This window comes from Nomascus leucogenys, chromosome 5, assembly GCF_006542625.1.
Source record: "Nomascus leucogenys isolate Asia chromosome 5, Asia_NLE_v1, whole genome shotgun sequence".
NCBI lineage: Eukaryota > Metazoa > Chordata > Mammalia > Primates > Hylobatidae > Nomascus > Nomascus leucogenys.
Window position 1 is genome coordinate 42,235,116 of NC_044385.1, and position 19,049 is coordinate 42,254,164.

The window sequence follows — 19,049 nt, forward strand, 5'->3', positions numbered from 1 at the left end:
TCTAGTTTTTAGTATAATTTCCTTTGTAATTCAGAAGCATGTCTGGTAGTCCTTGCTCCAACAAAATCTGCGGTACTGTAAAACCGCATAGGATTACATTTTACAGTAACAGTATTTCTCTTGACATCATTTAGGAGTGAAGATAAAAATTTCCACTTTATTTATTTTTATTTTTATTTTTTATTTTTGAGACAGGGTCTCGCTCTGTCGCCCAGGCTGGAGTGCAGAGGCACAATCTTGGCTCACCGAAAACTCCGCCTCCCGAGTTCAAGTGATTCTCCTGCCTCAGCCTCCTGAGTAGTTGGGATTACAGGCGCGCGCCACCGCACCCGGCTAATTTTTTATATTTTTAGTAGAGACGGGGTTTCACCATGTTGGCCAGGCTGGTCTGGAACTTCTGGGCTCAAGTGATCCGCCCGCCTCGGCCTCCCAAAGTGCTGGGATTACAGGCGTCAGTCGCCGCGCCTGGCCAAAAATTTCCACGTTATAAAAAGCATCTTCAGACCGTCCTTTTTTCTTTTCCTTCTTTCTTTCTTTTTTTTTTTCTCCACAAAGCCTCGCTCTGTCGCCCAGGCTGGAGTGCAGTGGCGCGATCTCTGCTCACTGCAACCTTTGCCTCCCGGGTTCAAGCGATTCTCCTGCCTCAGGCTCCCAAGTAGCTGGAATTACAGGCGCCCGCCGCCAGGCCTGGCTAATTTTTTTTATTTTTTAACAGAGACGGGCTTTCACCGTGTTGGCCAGGTTGGTCTCGAACTTCTAACCTCAAGCGATCCACCCGCCTCGGCTTCCCAAAGTGCTGGGATTACAGACGCGAACCACCGCGCCCGGCTGTCCTGTGTTTTAATGCTTGAAAATAATCTGAATATGGAAAATGAGTGCACATATCCCTTGATGTTTTATAAATAACCTACAGTCCTAATAATGGCTTGGCTTAGAGTTCCTTCACAACAGGATAAGAAGGCATCCTGGCTTTTTTTTTTTTTTTTTTTTTTTTTAAATCAAAGTGAGGCTTGGTTAGACTCTATCTTGGTCCCGAGTGCCAGGAAGGAGGGCCGCAATGCATGCTGGATCTTGCAGTTCCTACGCCAGAGGCAAGGGCGTGATGCTGCATGGCCTGCTGGTAGTTGAAGTCCAAGTGCTCAAGAGGAATTTATGGCAGCCGTAATGTGGTTTGTCTATCAGAGAGACAATGCTCACAGATGGATACTTTCTCTTGGTTCTGCGCTTGCTGCATTGGTGGATTAGCGGCTTGGGTGGCGAACAGATGGGAAAAAGGGATGGATAAAGTTTAAGCATAGCAGAAGCCTCTACGCCGCTGCTATCGCTACTGCCAATCGCAAGGCTTTCGTATCCCGGAAGTGGCTGATCTGATGGATTTGACGCGGAGGCGGTTCCTCTTACTACGGTGGCCGGGGTGCTCAAAGTACCTGTAGCTGCGGCGCTGAAGTCGGAACGTCTGCGTGTGTGCGGGCTGCTTTTGTGGCGGCTGCTGCTAGAGCTGGAGCATTTCCCGGGTTGGTGGCTCCTGCACATTTTTACAGTTCTCCAGTCCTTCTGTTTCGGTGAGGGATCGGCTTGAGGCTAAAGGAGTCGAGAAGTTTGGGACTTAGTGTCTCTGGTCCCCGAATGACCGGGTTTCTTGGGGGGGTCCGCCTTCAGTGAAGACCCTGTGACCAACTATCTGGGTTCTCTGAGGGTTTTGGCGCCTGCCTTGTCTCTCCTTTCTAATGTCATTTGTCTTCTGACTCTTCCTCGCTCTGTCCTGGGTTCCAGAGATAACCGTAAGCCTAACTGTGGGCAGCTGTTCTTCGTTTCCTTGTGGTTTTCATAGATGTTGCAGGCAAGACTCTTTCCCCTGATCTATCGCATCCATTTGATCCCTCCTCATGCCAGTGCTCTGTCGGCCCGGCTCTTTTAAAAAATAAAAAAGGAAATAATAATAATAACTGGATCCCCACTATCTCTCTATTCTCATTCCTAGCCTCTTTCTCCCTTTTTGGTGTTTGTTACTGCTTCAAGCCATAACACACTGCCTTGCATATATTGATGCCTTTCCATCTAAATATTAACGTTCATTCACTTCATTTGGTTCCCGCTCACCGTGAACTCTCCCAACCCTACCCGCATCTAAGGGCTTTTGAGGTTGGAGGTGTAGAATAAATTCTTACATATGATGACTATATTCATGTATGAGAACCTTCAGCGGTCAACTCAGCATCACTGCTTACTGAGTTTATATTTCTTGTGATTTCTTTGGCTTACCTGTTCGTTTTGTATTGGTTATTTACCCACATGGGTATATAGCTCACTGCTACCCTATAGTTAGAGAAGAATACCTCGTCTTGCATCTTTTTATATCCGAATTACTTAGGAGTTTTCTTATGTTTTCCTGCTTGGACCATATGTCCCCAGTGGGTTTTTGGCAATGATTTTGTGTCAGTTGATGGCAGAAAGAGACAAGGGAATGATCTTTCCTTCTTGCTTGCTTGTGACTTGTAATTAGATTATGAGCCATTGAGAGTACCCAGAGGGAATGGAAAGGCTTTGAAAGTTAAAGTCTATGTATTGTCAGAGTTTCAAATTGCTAAAGCTTCTTTGAACAGGAAGAGTTTCTATTTAGTCCAATAATCTGAGGCTATATTGAATTACCAGGTCATTCGCTATAAAATTTTTAGAACCACATGTCAAAAAGTGGCCCATGTAAGGAATTGTATAATTTAGCAAAAAGTCATTAAAAGCCATTTAATTAATGCTCTTTTTCTTTAAAATAGGATTCAAGTATTTGGAAAAATGTATTTATGGTGATTCGTTATGAAGTATTTCTAGATATTTTGATGGTTCTGGTGAACAGCATCGTGTTCTGTTCACTAATGTTTTATAAAAAGGCAGAAATTTTCTGGCTTTCTGGGGAACCACGTAACTCAAATGAGTTTGCTGCTTGTTTTCTATTCCAATTATTGCACTAAAGAGGTTCTTATACTAAGATTATCATTCTTTTTTAAGCTATCAAGTGTGATCTATACATGTCAGTAAAATATAAATATTAATACTGGTACAATGTTAAATTGGGATTATTCCTAATTAATCCACAAAATGCTGAAATAGTTTCAGCTATGCTTAAGATTTGGGGCGAAATATATTTCAGAATAAATTTACTCATATAATTTTTTATTGAAAAAAATGATAAGCTAACCATTACTCAATCTTTTAATATTTTTCCTGAGATTTTATTCATTTAGTAGGCATTTAGTGACTACTTACTATTTAACTATTGTCACAAAATCACCAAAACATTTATTGGTAAGAGTATCCTCTTGTCCTCAGCTCTGCATAGATGCTTTTAAAGCATTAGCTCAGTTATTCCAACTAAGTAAGCTATTGAGTATTATTTACATTTAACAGATGAAAAAAACTGAAGCTTGAAGAATTTAAGGAATTTACTTCAGTTCTTTTCGACTCTTCCCACTGTACAATAGCTGCAAGGATTTGTGCTCTATCCTGGAATATATAAAGAGCGTTAAATCAACACATGCTTACTCAGCAGCTATTCCTACCAGACACTCTTCAAGGTGCTGGGGATATAGAGTGAACAAGAAAAGTCCCTGCTCTTAGGGAGCTTATACTCTAGCAGAATGTATGAGATGTAAACTTTGCTTTGAAGAAGCAGAAAATATAGTCAATATGTATTAGATTTTACGGGAGTGTTTTAGAATGTTAAAGGTGAGAAGAGAGATAACTAGGGAATGTTTCATGAAGATGAGATCTAATCTGGAATTTAAATAGTGGTTAGGGATTGGTAGGTAGAAATTAGGACCCTGTCTCAAAAAAGAAAAAAAAAAGTAAAAATCTGTGATATAGAATAATTGGTGAGCCTTATAAAGCACTTTATTTTTATTTTTAGGACTATTTATAAATAAAATTGTAATATTTGACATGCATTCAATCATTTAGCATTTATTTATTAACTAGACACTCTTCTAGGCCACAATGGTATAGTAGTGAGTAAATATGGTGTTTACCCTCATAGAATTTACTATCTAACAGAGGAGGCAAACATAAATAAAATAGTCAAAGAAATTTAAAGTTACAACTGTGGTAAATGCTATTGAAAAAGAACTTGATGTTACACAGAGGAAGAACTGATCATAGAGGGGATAAGAGTGGGGATGGGGAGAGGCCAGTTAGAAGATTGTTGGAGTGGCCCATTTGAGAGATGGTATTTTGGACAAGGTGGTGGTGGTAAGATGGATTCCAGAGGTGTTCAGGAGGTGGAACTAGGTGATGGATTAGACATGGAAGGTGAGGGAGAGGAAGATCTCATTGGCTAATCTTAGGTTTTTGGCTTATATAACTGGAAGGATTGTTGCACCGTTCACCGAGGTAGAGAACATTGAAAGAGGACCAGGTTTGGGAAACATGCTTTGTTTATTAGTATTTTTTATTGTGGTAGCAGTGTTTAAGGTTAATTTCTTAATTATTTTTTACCCTTTTGTGTCATTGTTGTAGTTTTGTATATTTGAGTAATACTATGCCTAAAATAGGTTTTTTTGGTATCATTTTTTCTTGATTGAGCAGGGGTGGGGTTCTACATGAAAGCATCTGGAAATATGTTGGTCTCTGTTTTGAATCTATCTGTAATATATTAAACCATGTATATGAATAGGTAACTGAATAATGCAGTTACATGCCATCTTTATTTTCACTTGAGATTTGGTAGTAAACTGGCATCTAGTTAATTTCTAACTTCATTCATTTGGTACATATATAAATATAAATGCATTAGGGAAAAATACATACTTTTGATTTTTCTCTGAAATGCTTCATGTAATTTTTGAGAGATATTGAACCCAAACAGTAGTGATTTATAGTTTATTGTTTAAATTTTACATTTCTTAGTAAAGTGGTAGAGAGTATAGAGCAAAGAGACTTTGGTGTCAGACTGCCTGGATTCACGGTTTCTATTTGCTATATACTAGCAGTATGACCTTGAAGAAGTTATACAGCTTTTCCAAGCCTTTTTTTTTTTTAAATTTATAAGATGAGGGTAATAATAGTGCCAGCCTTATAGAATTGTTATGAGAATTAAATGAGATGATATATGTACATAGGTTAATAAAATACTTCGTACAGATTTTAAGTGTTTATTATCATTATTATTATAGTGATACTGGGTTCAAGATCATCTTGACTCCTGTGACACCATTTTAATTTTAGGATACCTTGTAACTAATAAAACTCAATTTGAGAAAAAAAATTTATTTGGTATTTAGATTTGGAGAAAATATATAAAATAGTTTTGCTTATTCACTATTGTCCCAGATAAACCAGCACATAACATCTTTCACAGAGTTCTGAGATTATGGGTAGTTTACAGCTGTGATAGAAAACTTATGGTGATTAGTTTGTCATTACTTATTGTTTGTTAGGATTATTACCTTTATTTTTAGCCAAACCTTTTCGAAGTTTGAACTTGCTTTTAGCTCTTATGAATAGGGTGAAGAGTAGTTAGGCTTTATGAAGTCTAATCAGCTGCTCTAAAATCAACCTAACTTCTACTTTTTCCCTTATTTTTTTCTTTTTACTTTCAAACCTGTAAAAACATTGAAATGCTAGTGTGACAAATGCCTGTATATCCTTTTACCTAGATTCACTAGTTGTTAACATTGTGCCTCTTTTGCTCTCATTCCTTGCTGTTAGACAAGTGCTGTTGCTCTCTCTATAAATACACACAGACACACACACACAGACACACACACACACACACACACATTTTTTCTTGCTGAACTATTTGAAAGTAAGGTGGAAACGTGACACTTTACTCCCAAATAATTCATCATGCATCTCCTAAGAACTAGCACATTTTCTTACATAACTATGCCATTAGCATATCCAAATAATTTAACCTTGATATGATAATATTGTCTAATGTGCAGTCCATATTCAACAATTAGATTTTTCCAAATATCCCAGTAATGTCATTATACCATTACAAAAATACCAAATCCAATTAAAGACATTAATTGTATTTAGTACTTATATGTCTGTTTTATCTAGAATAGTCTTTATCTTTTCTTTCTTTTTTTGTCTTCAGGTAGAATGCCTCACAAAATTGATTTATCTGATTTTTTTCCTCACAATTAGTTTCAGATTGAAGAGTTGTGGGTTTTTCTTTTTTCTTTTTTTTTTTTTTTTTACTATTACATGGGTGATGTTTTGAACTTTCCATTTAATCATATTAGGATTAACATAATGATGGTTTATTCCATTATTGGTGATTAAGTTTGATCACTTAGTTTAGCCAGATTTTGAATCAGCCATATTCTGAAAGTACGTTTTCCCTTTTGTATTTAGTAATCTGTAGGGGTGATGAATTGAGGTCATGTGGATATTCTGTTTTGCAGGTTTTGTTTTCCTATCCAGTGATGTTAGTAGCCATTGATAAAAGCATTGGTGGTTGCCAAATAGTGATTTCCCACTTCTGTCATTCCTACATATATTTGCTGACTCTCTTCTCTAAATAAGAGCTTTCTCTTCTTTTTTATTTTAGTATCACTATGTACCCAAGTATCCTTTTTTTCAAAATCTATGCAGTGTGTTATAATTTGCTACCATCATTCCTTTTGGTGATTAAATTATCTCAAATCTGGTTAGTAGTAGATCCTTCAAGCTGGTTCCCATGAACTTTGGATATGTCCACATTGGTGTTTGAGCACTTTCTTACTCATATTTGCACAATAAGATGTTCCAGCCTCACCTTGTAAATGTCCTGCTCAGTGCATGGAATCAGCCATTTTACCACAGAGTCCTGGTTTATTTTAGTGGAAAATGATTCTTAGAAACCAAGATCTGGGCCGGGCGTGGTGGCTTACGCCTGTAATCTCAGCACTTTGGGAGGCTGAGGTGGGTGGATCATGAGGTCAGGAGATCGAGACCATCCTAGCTAACACAGTGAAACCCCATCTCTACTAAAAAATACAAAAAAAAAATCAGCCGGGCGTGGTGGCAGGCGCCTGTAGTCCCAGCTACTAGGGAGGCTGAGGCAGGAGAATGGCGTGAACCCGGGAGGCGGAGCTTGCAGTGATCCGAGTTCGCGCCACTGCACTCCAGCCTGGGCGACAGAGCGAGACTCCGTCTCAAAAAAACAAAACAAAACAAAACAAAAAACAAAACCAAGATCTGGTTATTGAATATGCTCTTTGCTACTGGGGTGTCATTGGTTCTAGACCGTTTAAATGGACACGCATATACACTTTTTTTTTTTTTTTGAGACAGAGCCTTGCTCTTGTTGCCCAGGCTGGAGTGCAATGGCGGATCTTGCCTCACCGCAACCTCTGCCACCCGGGTTCAAGTAATTCTCCTGCCTCAGCCTCCCGAGTAGCTGGGATCACAGATATGTGCCCACCACACCCAGCTAGTTTTGTATTTTTAGTAGAGGCAGGGTTTCTCCATGTTGGTCGGTCTGGTCTCGAACTCCTGACCTCCGGTAATCCGCACGCCTCGGCCTCCCAAAGTGCTGGGATTACAGGCGTGAGCCACTGTACCCAGCCAACATATACATTTTTTAAGAAATCATGAGTTCATAGGATACCTTCAATTCAAATTCAACACTGCAGAGTTCTCATCACTTCCTTCCAATTCCTGTTTATAGCTCTGTTTTCCCAAAGAGAGAATTCTGATTCTCAATTATATCACTATTTTTACTCATCTAACCTATCCTACAACACACATAAAATAGTTTTGGAATTACTAGACTGACTGATACTGCTTCCAGCAACAGATTTACCAAGTAAAGATTTCTTTGCCATTTTATGTTCTTAGAATATATCCCACTAAAGGTATATATAGTCAAAATAGGTGTTCAAAGTCATTTGAATTATTTTTTCTGTGTGATTATGTTATGAATGTAAAATATAGTTAGGTTCCTACCGAATTACTTTTTAATAGACTCTTTGTAAAATCAGTTATCTGTAAAACTACTAAAGTGACATAATTTAAAACTTTATAATATATAGTTATAGAGAACTCTAGAACAGTTATATCAGCTGGAGAATATTCAATTTTAAGACTTGTAAGGCTCTAAACTTGTAGCTCTATTTTTTCAGTTATAATAATATTTAAAATTAGGAATGCAAGAAAAGTGACATCAAGTGATTCCATTTGTAAACCAAAACAATTGTGTTTGTGAACATTTTAAACAATGCTCTTCTTTTAACTGATGATACAATTCAAGCATTAATCTTTAAGAATAGACATAATTGTTGGGGGTACTTTAACTAATTCCCAAGTAATAGGCCTAATGTTTTCCTGTATTTATAACCAGAATGGAAAGATTTATGTTTTTCGTTAAGTCCTTCTTCTTTGTATTTGAAGAATGCTTGTTGTGACTGTATTTTACCCTGTGATATTATTCATGTGTGAATATTCTCATTGGAAAGGGGGAAAATATGTCTCTTAATAGTTATGATACTTTATATCTCTATTGTGAGATATAACCACGTTCAGCCTTATGGTTAGTTATAACCATCTTGCTTATTAGAATGTAAGATTAATGAGGGCAGGAACTGGGTTTCATGGCTCATTGTATCTCCCTCAGTGCCTTGTAGGAGTAACCACTCAAATACTTGATGAATAAACGTGATATTTTGTGTTTAAATTACATGTAGTACTAGCTTCAGTAATATGGAAGCACCTTTTTTTTTTGGCAAGAGTAACTAATATAATGGGTCTTGGAAATGGTCTTATCCATTGTCGTAGTCTGTCTTTCATTGCTTATAACAGAATAACTGAAACTGGGTAATTTATTTAAAAAAGGAATTTATTCCTTATAGTTACGAAAGCTGAAAAGTCCAAGGTTGAGGAGCTGCATCTGGTGAGGGCCTTCTTGCTGGTGGGGACTCTGCAGAGTCCTGAGGTGGTTCAGGGCATCACATGGTGAAGGAGCTAAACACACTAGCTCTGGTCTCACTTTCTCTTCCTATAAAGCCACCAGTCCCACTCCTCTGATAACCTGTTAATCCATTAATCCATGAGTGAATTTATTTATGAGGGCAGAACCCCAATTACCCAGTCATCTCTTAAAGGCACCATGATAACATTCATATTTGCTTATTACATACCTCAAGATCACTGTATCTCAAACTGAATTTTCTATCTTCACCTTAGTCTTCTCTACCTGGGTTTCCTGTTTCAGCTAATGGAACCATTATCCTCCTAGACGTTAGACCTGAAATCTCATAGTCACTTTAGACTCCTCTCTGGTATGTGGGCTTATACACATCCATATATTTGTATGATGTTGCTAGGTCTACCATGTCAACTTGTTACTTTTATCTACTCTTTTCTTTTTTTTTTTTTTTAAGATGGAGTCTTGCTTTGTCGCTCAGGCTGTTGTACAGTGGCACGATCTTGGCTCACTGCAACCTCTGCCTCCGGGGTTCAAGCAGTTCTCTGCCTCAGCCTCCTGAGTAGCTGGGATTACAGGCACCTGCCACCATGCCTGGCTAATTTTTGTATTTTTGGTAGAGACAGGGTTTCACCAACTTGGCCAGGATGGTCTTGAACTCCTGACCTCGTGATCCACCTGCCTCAGCCTCCCAAAGTGCTGGGATTACAGGTGTGAGCCACCACGCCCGGCCTTATCTACTCATTTCTAATCCTTTCACCAGTATCCTGATTGAGGTTCTCATTACCACTCGTAGACAGTCTTCTGATCAGTTGAAGGAATTGGGACATTTAATGTAGAAAAAAGAAGATTGGGGGCTAGGGAGGTTAGGAGGTATGTCTTTAAATATCAGATGGGCTGTCCAATGGAAGGATTAGTTTCAGAGGTTACAACCAGGACCAGTTAGTGAAAATAATGTGTAGACAGAAACTTGGTTCCCCATAGTATGATTTTAGCAAATCTAGTTGTTTAAAATTAGCAGGTATCATGTAGTTACTATGGATACTCTAAAACAGTTATGGATGCTCTAGAGCAGATATGAAAATACACAGTTTAAAACATTATCAGGCTTTTACATTTATAGCGTATTTTGAGTTTAGTACAATATTCATTTAGTACTGACCTCCCTTTTCTAGAAGTAAGTGTTCAGTCAGAGGCTGAGGGACTGCAGTTGGCAAGGATGTTGTAAAGGAGATCTTTTTACTGTATAGTGGTTGAACCCAAGTAGTAGTAGCTGGTTATTAGTGAGTCTGAACCAGAGAGCAGATCACAGCTCTCAGGATGGTAGTGATTTTTTTTTTTTTTTTTTTGAAACGGGGTCCTGCTCAGTCACCCAGGCTGGAGTGCAGTGGCGTGATGTCGGCTCACTGCAAGCTCCACGTCCCAGATTCACGCCATTCTCCTTCCTTAACCTCCCGAGTAGCTGGGACTACAGGCGCCCGCCACCACGCCCAGCTAATTTTTTGTATTTTTAGCAGAGACGGAGTTTCACCGTGTTAGCCAGGATGGTCTCGATCTCCTGACGTCGTGATTCGCCCGCCTCAGCCTCCCAAAGTGCTGAGACTACAGGCGTGAGCCACCGCGCCTGGCCGTGATTTTTTTTATTCTTTAAATTTACACATTTTCTTTCACTACTCCTCTCCACCCAAGTACTGTTGATTAGGAAAGATTAGTGATAGCTTGTATTGTGTGAGACAATGGTCAAGAACTACTGTTAATACTTACTAGTGCCAGGCACAGTGGCTCATGCCTATAGTGCTAGAACTTTGGGAGGCTGAGGTGGGCGGATCGCTTGAGGTCAGGAGTTTGAGATCAGCCTGGGCCACATGGCAAAACCCCGTCTCTACAAAGAATAGAAAAAAGTAGCCAGGTGTGGTGGTGTCTGCCTGTAGTCCCAACTACTAGGGAACTGAGGTGGGAGGATTGCTTGAGCCTGGGAGATCAAGGCATTTGGCACTGCACTCCAGCCTGGGCAACAGAGTAAGACCTTGTCTCAAAAAAAAAAAAAAAAGAACCAAAAAAACAAACAAAAAACCAACACACACACAAAACACCAAAAAACAAAAAAAGTATTAGTTATTAGATGCTTTGTAAATTCTCTTTCAGTCCTGAGATTCTTACATCCTTCATTTCTTGTAGGGGTTAATTATACTTTGTTGATTAAATGATTTGACTCTTTACCTCTTATATAAAGATAACAGTCTATATAAGACTCTATAAGTCTCTATATTAACTCACGGTGTTTACCTCTTATATAAAGACTACTAGCTCTATATAAGAGGTTAACACCGTGAGTTAATATTAAGAGCTTGGAAAGTTGCGTTTTGAAGTATGGAGGCTCCAAGTATTCGTAGTTCCCTTCGACTTACCAGAGGTTACTAAGAACCTGACATAATTAAAATGTATTTATCAAACAACTGTGTGGTAAATATTATGTTCTTCTTAGAGATAAGATCAAGGCTTAAGGCTATCTTAAAACAGCCTAGCTGTCATTAATAATTCTTATTTTGGTCTTCAAGTACGTGATTGAGGTCATTTAAACTCCTTACATCTTATTTAGGTTGGTTATGATGATGACTTTGCACAGTCTGTGAACATGTAATATGCAGTGCTGCAGAAGTGGAGGTTTTTGCCACAAGCCAGGTGTGAGGAACTTGGTAGAAGTTATGTGTGACCATAAATGTGTGTCTGCTTTATACTTAGTTTCTTTCATGTATATTTTACTCGTTAGATTTAAGGGAAGAATGCATTGGTATTTTATTTAAGTCATCATTATAAAATAGCTGTGCATTGATTCAGTGTTTTTTATTGGAGGAGGTGATCCTTAGGAGTCCTAAGAATGTTTGTAAGATTTTTCTTGAGGCAAAACTATCTTATTAGTCTCTCTGCTATCAGCCCTTTATTCTTCTTTTAAAAGCCATTTTCTGAACCTGCATGTCCTGCCTTTATTGTGTTGCTGTTCCTTTTTTCAGTCTTTTTGTCATTATCTCTTACTGCCATCTACCTTGCCTACCCCTTAGCTCTGAGAGGGGACACTGCACGTAAATATTACTATTGCTCTCCCCTTCATATTTGCCGCTTTTTAAAAATATAAGGAAAAGAATGTACAAACTGACCATTTATAGAGTACAAGTTCAGTGCCTGAAGATAGAAGACTGGCAGGTATCGGTGAAGAGAAGGAATAGAAATGGACATAATAATTGATGTTTCTGTAAACAAAGAAGAGGGAGAGAAGAAATGAGAGCAGAGATGATAGCCCATTGTATTAGAGACCTTCAAGATCAGATAAGGGATTGATATTTCTTACTAAAAATGCAAGCAGGTAGAAAAGGTTACATATAATAGATAAAAAACTTAGAGTAGACGTCACAGTTCATTTTATTTGATGGTATGGCTAAAAGCACATAAAAATTCTAAATCAATATCTATATTTCATCTAGCAGCAGAATACTATTAGAGGAAGATGCCTGAGCATTCACAAATTCCAGAGCTCTGCGGTGTTTTTACCCATTGCACTATGTGACTGAGATGTATTCCATAGACTTAATCCCTAAAGTTCTGCCAGGAGCATTTACTTGGCCTTAAATCCTCAGTGGATAAAGTAGTCTTCTTATTGCTAGATGGGAGAGGCTGATTACCTTCACCTGCCCTTCTTGTACATTGATTTGAGTACTCTTTACATTTATCAGTTTACAATTTTTTGACTATCTTAATACATGGTTATTGGTTAGAAAAGTGACTCTCTAAAAATGACATCTGGGTCTCAATCGATAATTTTCCTATCAGATGTTGTAGCTCTGCTCTCCAAAAGAATTCTGCTTAGTCTTCACTGTGCTTTTTGTATCATTAACAGTAAAGTTAGGAATAAACCTCATCTGTTAGCTTTATCTTTGCTTACTGAGATAGGATAAAATAGTTTTCTTCTCTTTAATACTATTATCATCTAATTAAAATGGATGTGTTAGAATGTTAACAATGCACAGAAATATGAAGATGGCAGATGATAAGGTTGTTGTAGTATGTATTAGTAAAGAACATCTGCTTGAAAAAAGATTTAGTAATTTTTCTAAGTCAGGGATGGTGATTGGTGTCTGTAGTCCCAGCTACTTGGAAGGCTGAGGCGGGAGGATTGCTTGAATGCAGGAGTTTAAGTCTGCAGTGAACTATGATTGTGCCACTGCACAGTCCATCCTAGGCAACAGAAGGAGACCCCTTTTTACTTAAAAAAAAAAAAAAGGAGGGGAGATTTAATAATTTCTCATAGTTTTTAAAGAAGTAATTCATAAGCACCTTCTAAAAATAGTTTGGAAATTGTGAAGTATATTATTTTGATGCTTTCCAGACTGAGAATCTAATGACACCACAGAGAATAAACAAGAATTTTGGCGTATCAGTTAATCACTGGGGCAGTGAAACCAAGCATTTTAACTGCTACAGGGATTGAAATATACTGACAGAGAAGACATCCTATTACAAAATTCCTAATTTTATAATTATGGCTAAATTATTACGTTTCTTTATGCTTTGTAGTCAAATGCGTTTTAATTTTATTTTTTTAACAAAAGCAGGCAAGCGGTTTCCTGATTTGTGTGGGTTTTTTTTTTTTTTTTTTTTTTTGCTCATTTGCAGTTAAACTACAAGTACTGTTTGTCTTGCTTTCCTTGGCTTATCTGACACAAATATAAATAAAATATTTTAATAGAACAAAGCATTAATTTATTACTTTTTCTCTTTCCAAATGTTACCCCATTTATTTTAAGGAGAAACAAAAATTATGAATTAACAAGGAATAATCCTCCAAGTTACTTTATTTAGCTAGAGTTGCCATGGGGAATTAAATTGAGGAAGTTAAATGTTCACATGACTAAATAGCTGAATCTGATGTCTCTAAGAACCATAAGAATAAGGTTCTTTATCTTAAAAAGGAGAAAAAAAAATGTCTCAGCATTTTAACTTTATCAGCTGTTTAGGAATTTTGTAATAGGGTGTCTTCTCTGTCAATTTTCTAGTCCAGCAGTTTCAGTTGTATTGTTAGAATTTAATATAACCTGGTTATATTTGTAATTTAGTGTATTCAATTTTTTATTTGAGCAGTTTACTTTTGAATAATTTTGATGTTTTTTAAAAGAGGCTCAATGTGAATGATTTACATAATAAAGAGAAATACAAAGAGGAAAGTCAAAGCAGAGGTTCATTTCTTAGATGCCAACATTATGGGCTGGGCGCAGTGGCTCACACCTGTAATCCTAGCATTTTGGGAGGCCAACGCGGGCAAATCACCTGAGGTCAGGAGTTCGAGACCAGTCTGGCCAACATGGTGAAACCCCGTCTCTACTAAAAATACAAAAATTAGCTGGGCATGGTGGCACATGCCTGTAATCCCAGCTACTCCCGAGGCTGATGCAGGAGAATTGCTTGAAACTGGGAGATGGAGGTTGCAGTGAGCTGAGATCGCACCATTGCACTCTGGCCTGGGCAACAGAGCAAGACTCTGTCTCGGGGAAAAAGAAAAAAAAAGAAACTAACATTATGAACTTCTAGACATTGTTTTATGTATATATGTATATGTGTGGGCATATGTATATACATATATGATATTTATGTGTTGACATGCGTAAGTTATATACATGCTGTTCCCCTTTTTTTCTCACTCTATGCCCTCGATATCTTTTTATAGTGATAAATATAGATCTATATAATTATAATATGTATATGCCATAATTTAGTCATCAGCAGATGATTTTATGTCTTTTAGTGCTGGCTGTGCTATTCTCTGCCATCAGAGTTAATAATTTGAGAAATAATTATGTTATTGTTTATGAGTTAATAATTTGAGAAATAGTTATGTTATTGTTAATTATGCTTGTTTTTTCAGGATTGGCAGTTTGATCTCTTGTGATGAAAAAAATTCATTTAATGTACATTTCTAAGGTCTAGTAAGGTTGAAAATATTTTATATGTTTATGGCCTTTTTCTTTTTCCAATTGCCTTTTTTTCTGTTTAGGTTTTTCCTTATTGATTTATAAGACCTTTTGGTATATTAAGGACATTAATTCTTTATCTATGTAATTGGTAATTGGTATTGAGCTTTTTTCCTTATTGTTGGATTGTAACAACCTTATACTGTTTTTCTTCTTTCTCTACAAAGTTTTCATTTTTATTTAATTACATTTTCCTGTCTGATTTCTGGTTTTGTATACCATGCTTAGAAAAACCTTTTTTTTTTGAGATAGAATCTTGCTCTGTTGTCCAGGCTGGAGTGAAGTAGCACAATCTCAGCTCACTGCAACCTCCACCTCCTGGGTTGAAGCAATTCTTCTGCCTCAGTCTCCCAAGTAGCTGAGATTACAGGCGCGTGCCACCACGCCTGGCTAATTTTTTTGTATTTTTAGTAGAGACGAGGTTTCACCATGTTGGCGGGGCAGGTCTTGAACTCCTGACCTCAGGTGATCCACCCACTTTGGCCTCCCAAAGTGTGGGGATTACAGGCATGAGCCCACCGTGCCCAGCCAGAAAGGCCTTTTCTACCCCAAGATTTAAAAAATAATTTAAATCTGTTTCCTTGAAATATGTGCACATATGTGTTTGCATTTATATTTAAATATTTGATTCATCTAGAATTCATCATTTATTGAGGTAGTCATCTAGCTTTATTTTAAAAACTGTCTATCTTATTGTTTTAGCATTATTTATTAAATTAGCCATCTTTTCTCACTCGTGTAGTTATTTTTCGTATTAGGTACTAAATTCTTAAATATGCTTGGGTTTATATTTGTGCTCTCCATTATGTTTTATTCAGTGTTATCCTGTGCTAATAAGAAAAGTAAATTTAAATAGTACTAAACTTTACTGTAGTTTTATAGTGTGTTTTAATATGTGGTAAGGCAACTCGCCTCTTCAATCGGAATTTTTGGTTATCCTTTATAAAGTGTCTCAATTTGTAATACTTTCCAACATGGCTCAAGGGATCATCTTTCAAAATAATCTCTGATTTCTCCAAAGTTAAGAGTTTTAGAAACAGCCATTTTAATATTTATTTTTTTTTTTGGAGACAGAGTCTTGCTCTGTTGCCCAGGCTGGAGTGCAGTGGCACAGTCTTGGCTCACTGCAAGCTCTGCCTCGCAGGTTCAAGTGATTCTCCTGTCTTAGCCTCCTGAGTAGATGGGATTACAGACGTGCACCACCATGCCTGGCTAATTTTTGTATTTTTAGTAGAGATGGTGTTTCACCATGTTGGTCAGGCTGGTCTCGAACCCCTGACCTTGTGATCCACCCACCTTGGCCTCCTAAAGTGCTGGGATTATAGGCGTGAGCCACCGCGCCTGGCTATTTATTTATTTTTGAGACAGTATCTTGTTCTGTCGTCCAGGTTGGAGTGCAGGAGCACAATCATCGCTTACTGCAGCCCTGACTTCCTCAGCTCAAGTAATCCCCCAACCTCACCAGTAGCTGGGACTGTAGGCACACGCCACCATGTCTGGCTAATTTTTAATTTCATAGGGAGAAAAACTCACTATGTTGTCCAGGCTGTCTTGAAAACTCGGCTCCAGCAGTTCTCCCCTTCAGCCTCCCAAAGTGTGAGGATTGCAGGTGTGAGCCACCACACCAGGCTCCATTTAAATTTTTGTTACAGAAATAAAGTGGGTTTCAGTCTTTACAGAAAAATGGAATTTAATTTTAGTCATATGAAAAGTAACTATGCTGAATTATTTATTAAACTAGCAACAACTCATCTTTAGTTTAACCTTATGATAATAATTTTATTGTTCTCAACTACTCTATCTAACAATGATAATGAAAGTATTTTCATAGAATAGTTAAGGATGTGTTCCAAAGGCATTTCAATTGTTTCAAGTTTGGGGGTAAAGTTACTCTGAGTAAATAGTGTAGCTACATAGCAGGAGTTTTGGCCAAAAATAATGAAATAACAACTCAACAATTTATTCCACTCTAAGGGCCTTTGAGGTTAGAATATTTGTTTCATTAATTTCTGTATCTATCACAGCATCTTAATTTTTAATTTTAATTTTTGTGGGTACATAGTAGGTGTATATATTTATGGGGTACATGAGATGTTTTGATATAGACATGAAATGTGTCATACTTACATCATGAAAAATAGGGTATCCGTTCCCTCAAGCATATATCCTTTGTATTACAAACAATCCAATTATGCTCTTTTAGTTATTTTTAAATGTTCAATTAAATTATTATTGACAATAATCCCCCGTTGTGCTATCAAACACTAGGTCATATTCATTCTTTCTTTTTTTTTTTTTTGTACCCATTAACCATTCCCACCTCTCCCCAACCCTCTCATTACCCTTTCTAGCCACTGGTAACCATCCTTCTACTCTCTGCCTCCATGGATTTGTCACAGCATCTTATCTTGCTTATGTATTTACTTAGGCATCATTATCTAAGATACAGACTTCCCCATATAACATGTCTAATTGCTCACTGTCTTCATTTTTTCCCCATCCAGTTTAAGGCATCTTGGTTTTCACACTTGCTGAGGACTGTCCAGAGTATTCCGGATGGCTGGTGATGGGAACTGTCTGAAGCAAAAAGTCTTCCCTGTGGCCTTATTTCTTTCAGACTTAGAAAGAAGATACGTGCATGCACATACTCTCATTTAAAAATTTTGGATCTAGAAGATCAAGCTTGGTGGCTTTTTAAAAATATTTTTTTTTAATTCTAAAAATAATAAATGTTTTTGTATAAGATTTGGAAAAGGTGGGCAACTGTGGTATGAAAATAACCACAGAGAAACTACTTTTAACATTTTGCTGTACTTCTTTCTTACTTTCTAACTCCCTTCATTCCCCCTCTGCTGTCCCTGCCCTTGCCTGTGTCATATGACACATAAGTTTCAGATCCTGCATAGTGTTTCCCCATTTTAGGAGACATTTTTAATGGGTGCATAATCCATCATGTGGGTGCACTATATGTAATTCACACATTTTATAAACTCTTTTCCTTTTCTTGCTTTTCCAGATTTTGTTAAATTATGTATGCAGTTTTCTTGAGGAAAATTCTTCTTTCCTTTTCTTTATTCTAGTGTCAGTTAAAAAAAAATTCTAATTCTGGTGAGAGTGCTGCTAGTGATATACCTATATTTCATATCAGTTCACTGATTCCTTTAATAAATGTTTTTGAGAACCAATTCTGTGCCAGGCAGAATTTAAGAACAGTCAGTTACAATATAGTGCAATGAATGTGGTGATACAGGAAAATGTAGGATCCTATGAGAACTAAGAGGAGGACACCTATCTTAGTTTAAAGTTTAGAGAAGGCAGTCAGGAATCTTACCAGTCTTACCAGAGAAACTGAAACCAAAGCTGGGTTTCAGGGACTCCATGATAGTAAGTTCGTCATACAGTGAGGGTGAGCAGTAAGGCACTTGAGGTAGAGGGAACAGATGCAAAGGCATGAGGTACCAGATAACATACCAAGTTCAGGAAGCTTTGATATTAATATTAAATGTGGTTTCAGCATATGCTGCATGTGAAGTAGTAAAAGAGGAAACTGAGTAAGTAGGCAGAGGTTATTTCATGAAGGGCCTTAAATATCATCCTTAAGTACCAGGAACTATGCCAAGTGCTAGGGGTATAAACAAAAAAACAGAGTCCTTGAGGAATGTGTTTATAGCTTTCATTCCCATTTATACATCAGCAGTTCTCAAATTAATATGCCTAGCCCAGACCTCTCCTTTGAGCTCCAGATCTATATATCCAACTGCCTATTTAATTGACATCCCAAGAATATATCTGGAGTGTAAGTTCCAAGAGAGCAGGTATTTCATTGCCTTTGTTCTCAGCTGTACCTGCAGTGCCTAGAACAGTGCCTGGCAATAATTTGTCTAATGATTAAAGAAAAGAATGGCAGGGCGCGGTGGCTCGTGCCTGTAATCCCAGCACTTTGGGAGGCCAAGGTGGGTGGATCACGAGGTCAGGAGTTCAAGACCAGCCTGCTGGGAGGCAGAGATTGCAGTGAGCCGAGATGTTGCCACTGTACTCCAGCCTGGGCGACAGAGCGAGACTCCATCTTAAAAAAAAATAAAAAAGAAGGCTGGCGCAGTGGCTCACGCCTGTAATCCCAGCACTTT

At 37.7% G+C, this 19,049-nt stretch overlaps 1 protein-coding gene across 4 annotated transcripts in view; it reads left to right on the plus strand.

Moving 5' to 3' along the window:
• Positions 1-1,394: 1,394 nt before the first annotated feature.
• Positions 1,395-19,049, plus strand: part of ATG4C (autophagy related 4C cysteine peptidase) — an 82,826-nt gene continuing 65,171 nt past the window's right edge. For 2 of the 4 annotated variants that reach the window (XM_003265169.3, XM_030812937.1), the window contains exon 1: positions 1,410-1,562. The gene's annotated coding sequence lies outside the window, so the exon portion shown is untranslated. Of the gene's footprint in view, positions 1,563-19,049 lie in introns of all 4 variants that reach the window. The other 2 variants (XM_003265168.2, XM_030812938.1) reach the window with 2 other exon arrangements.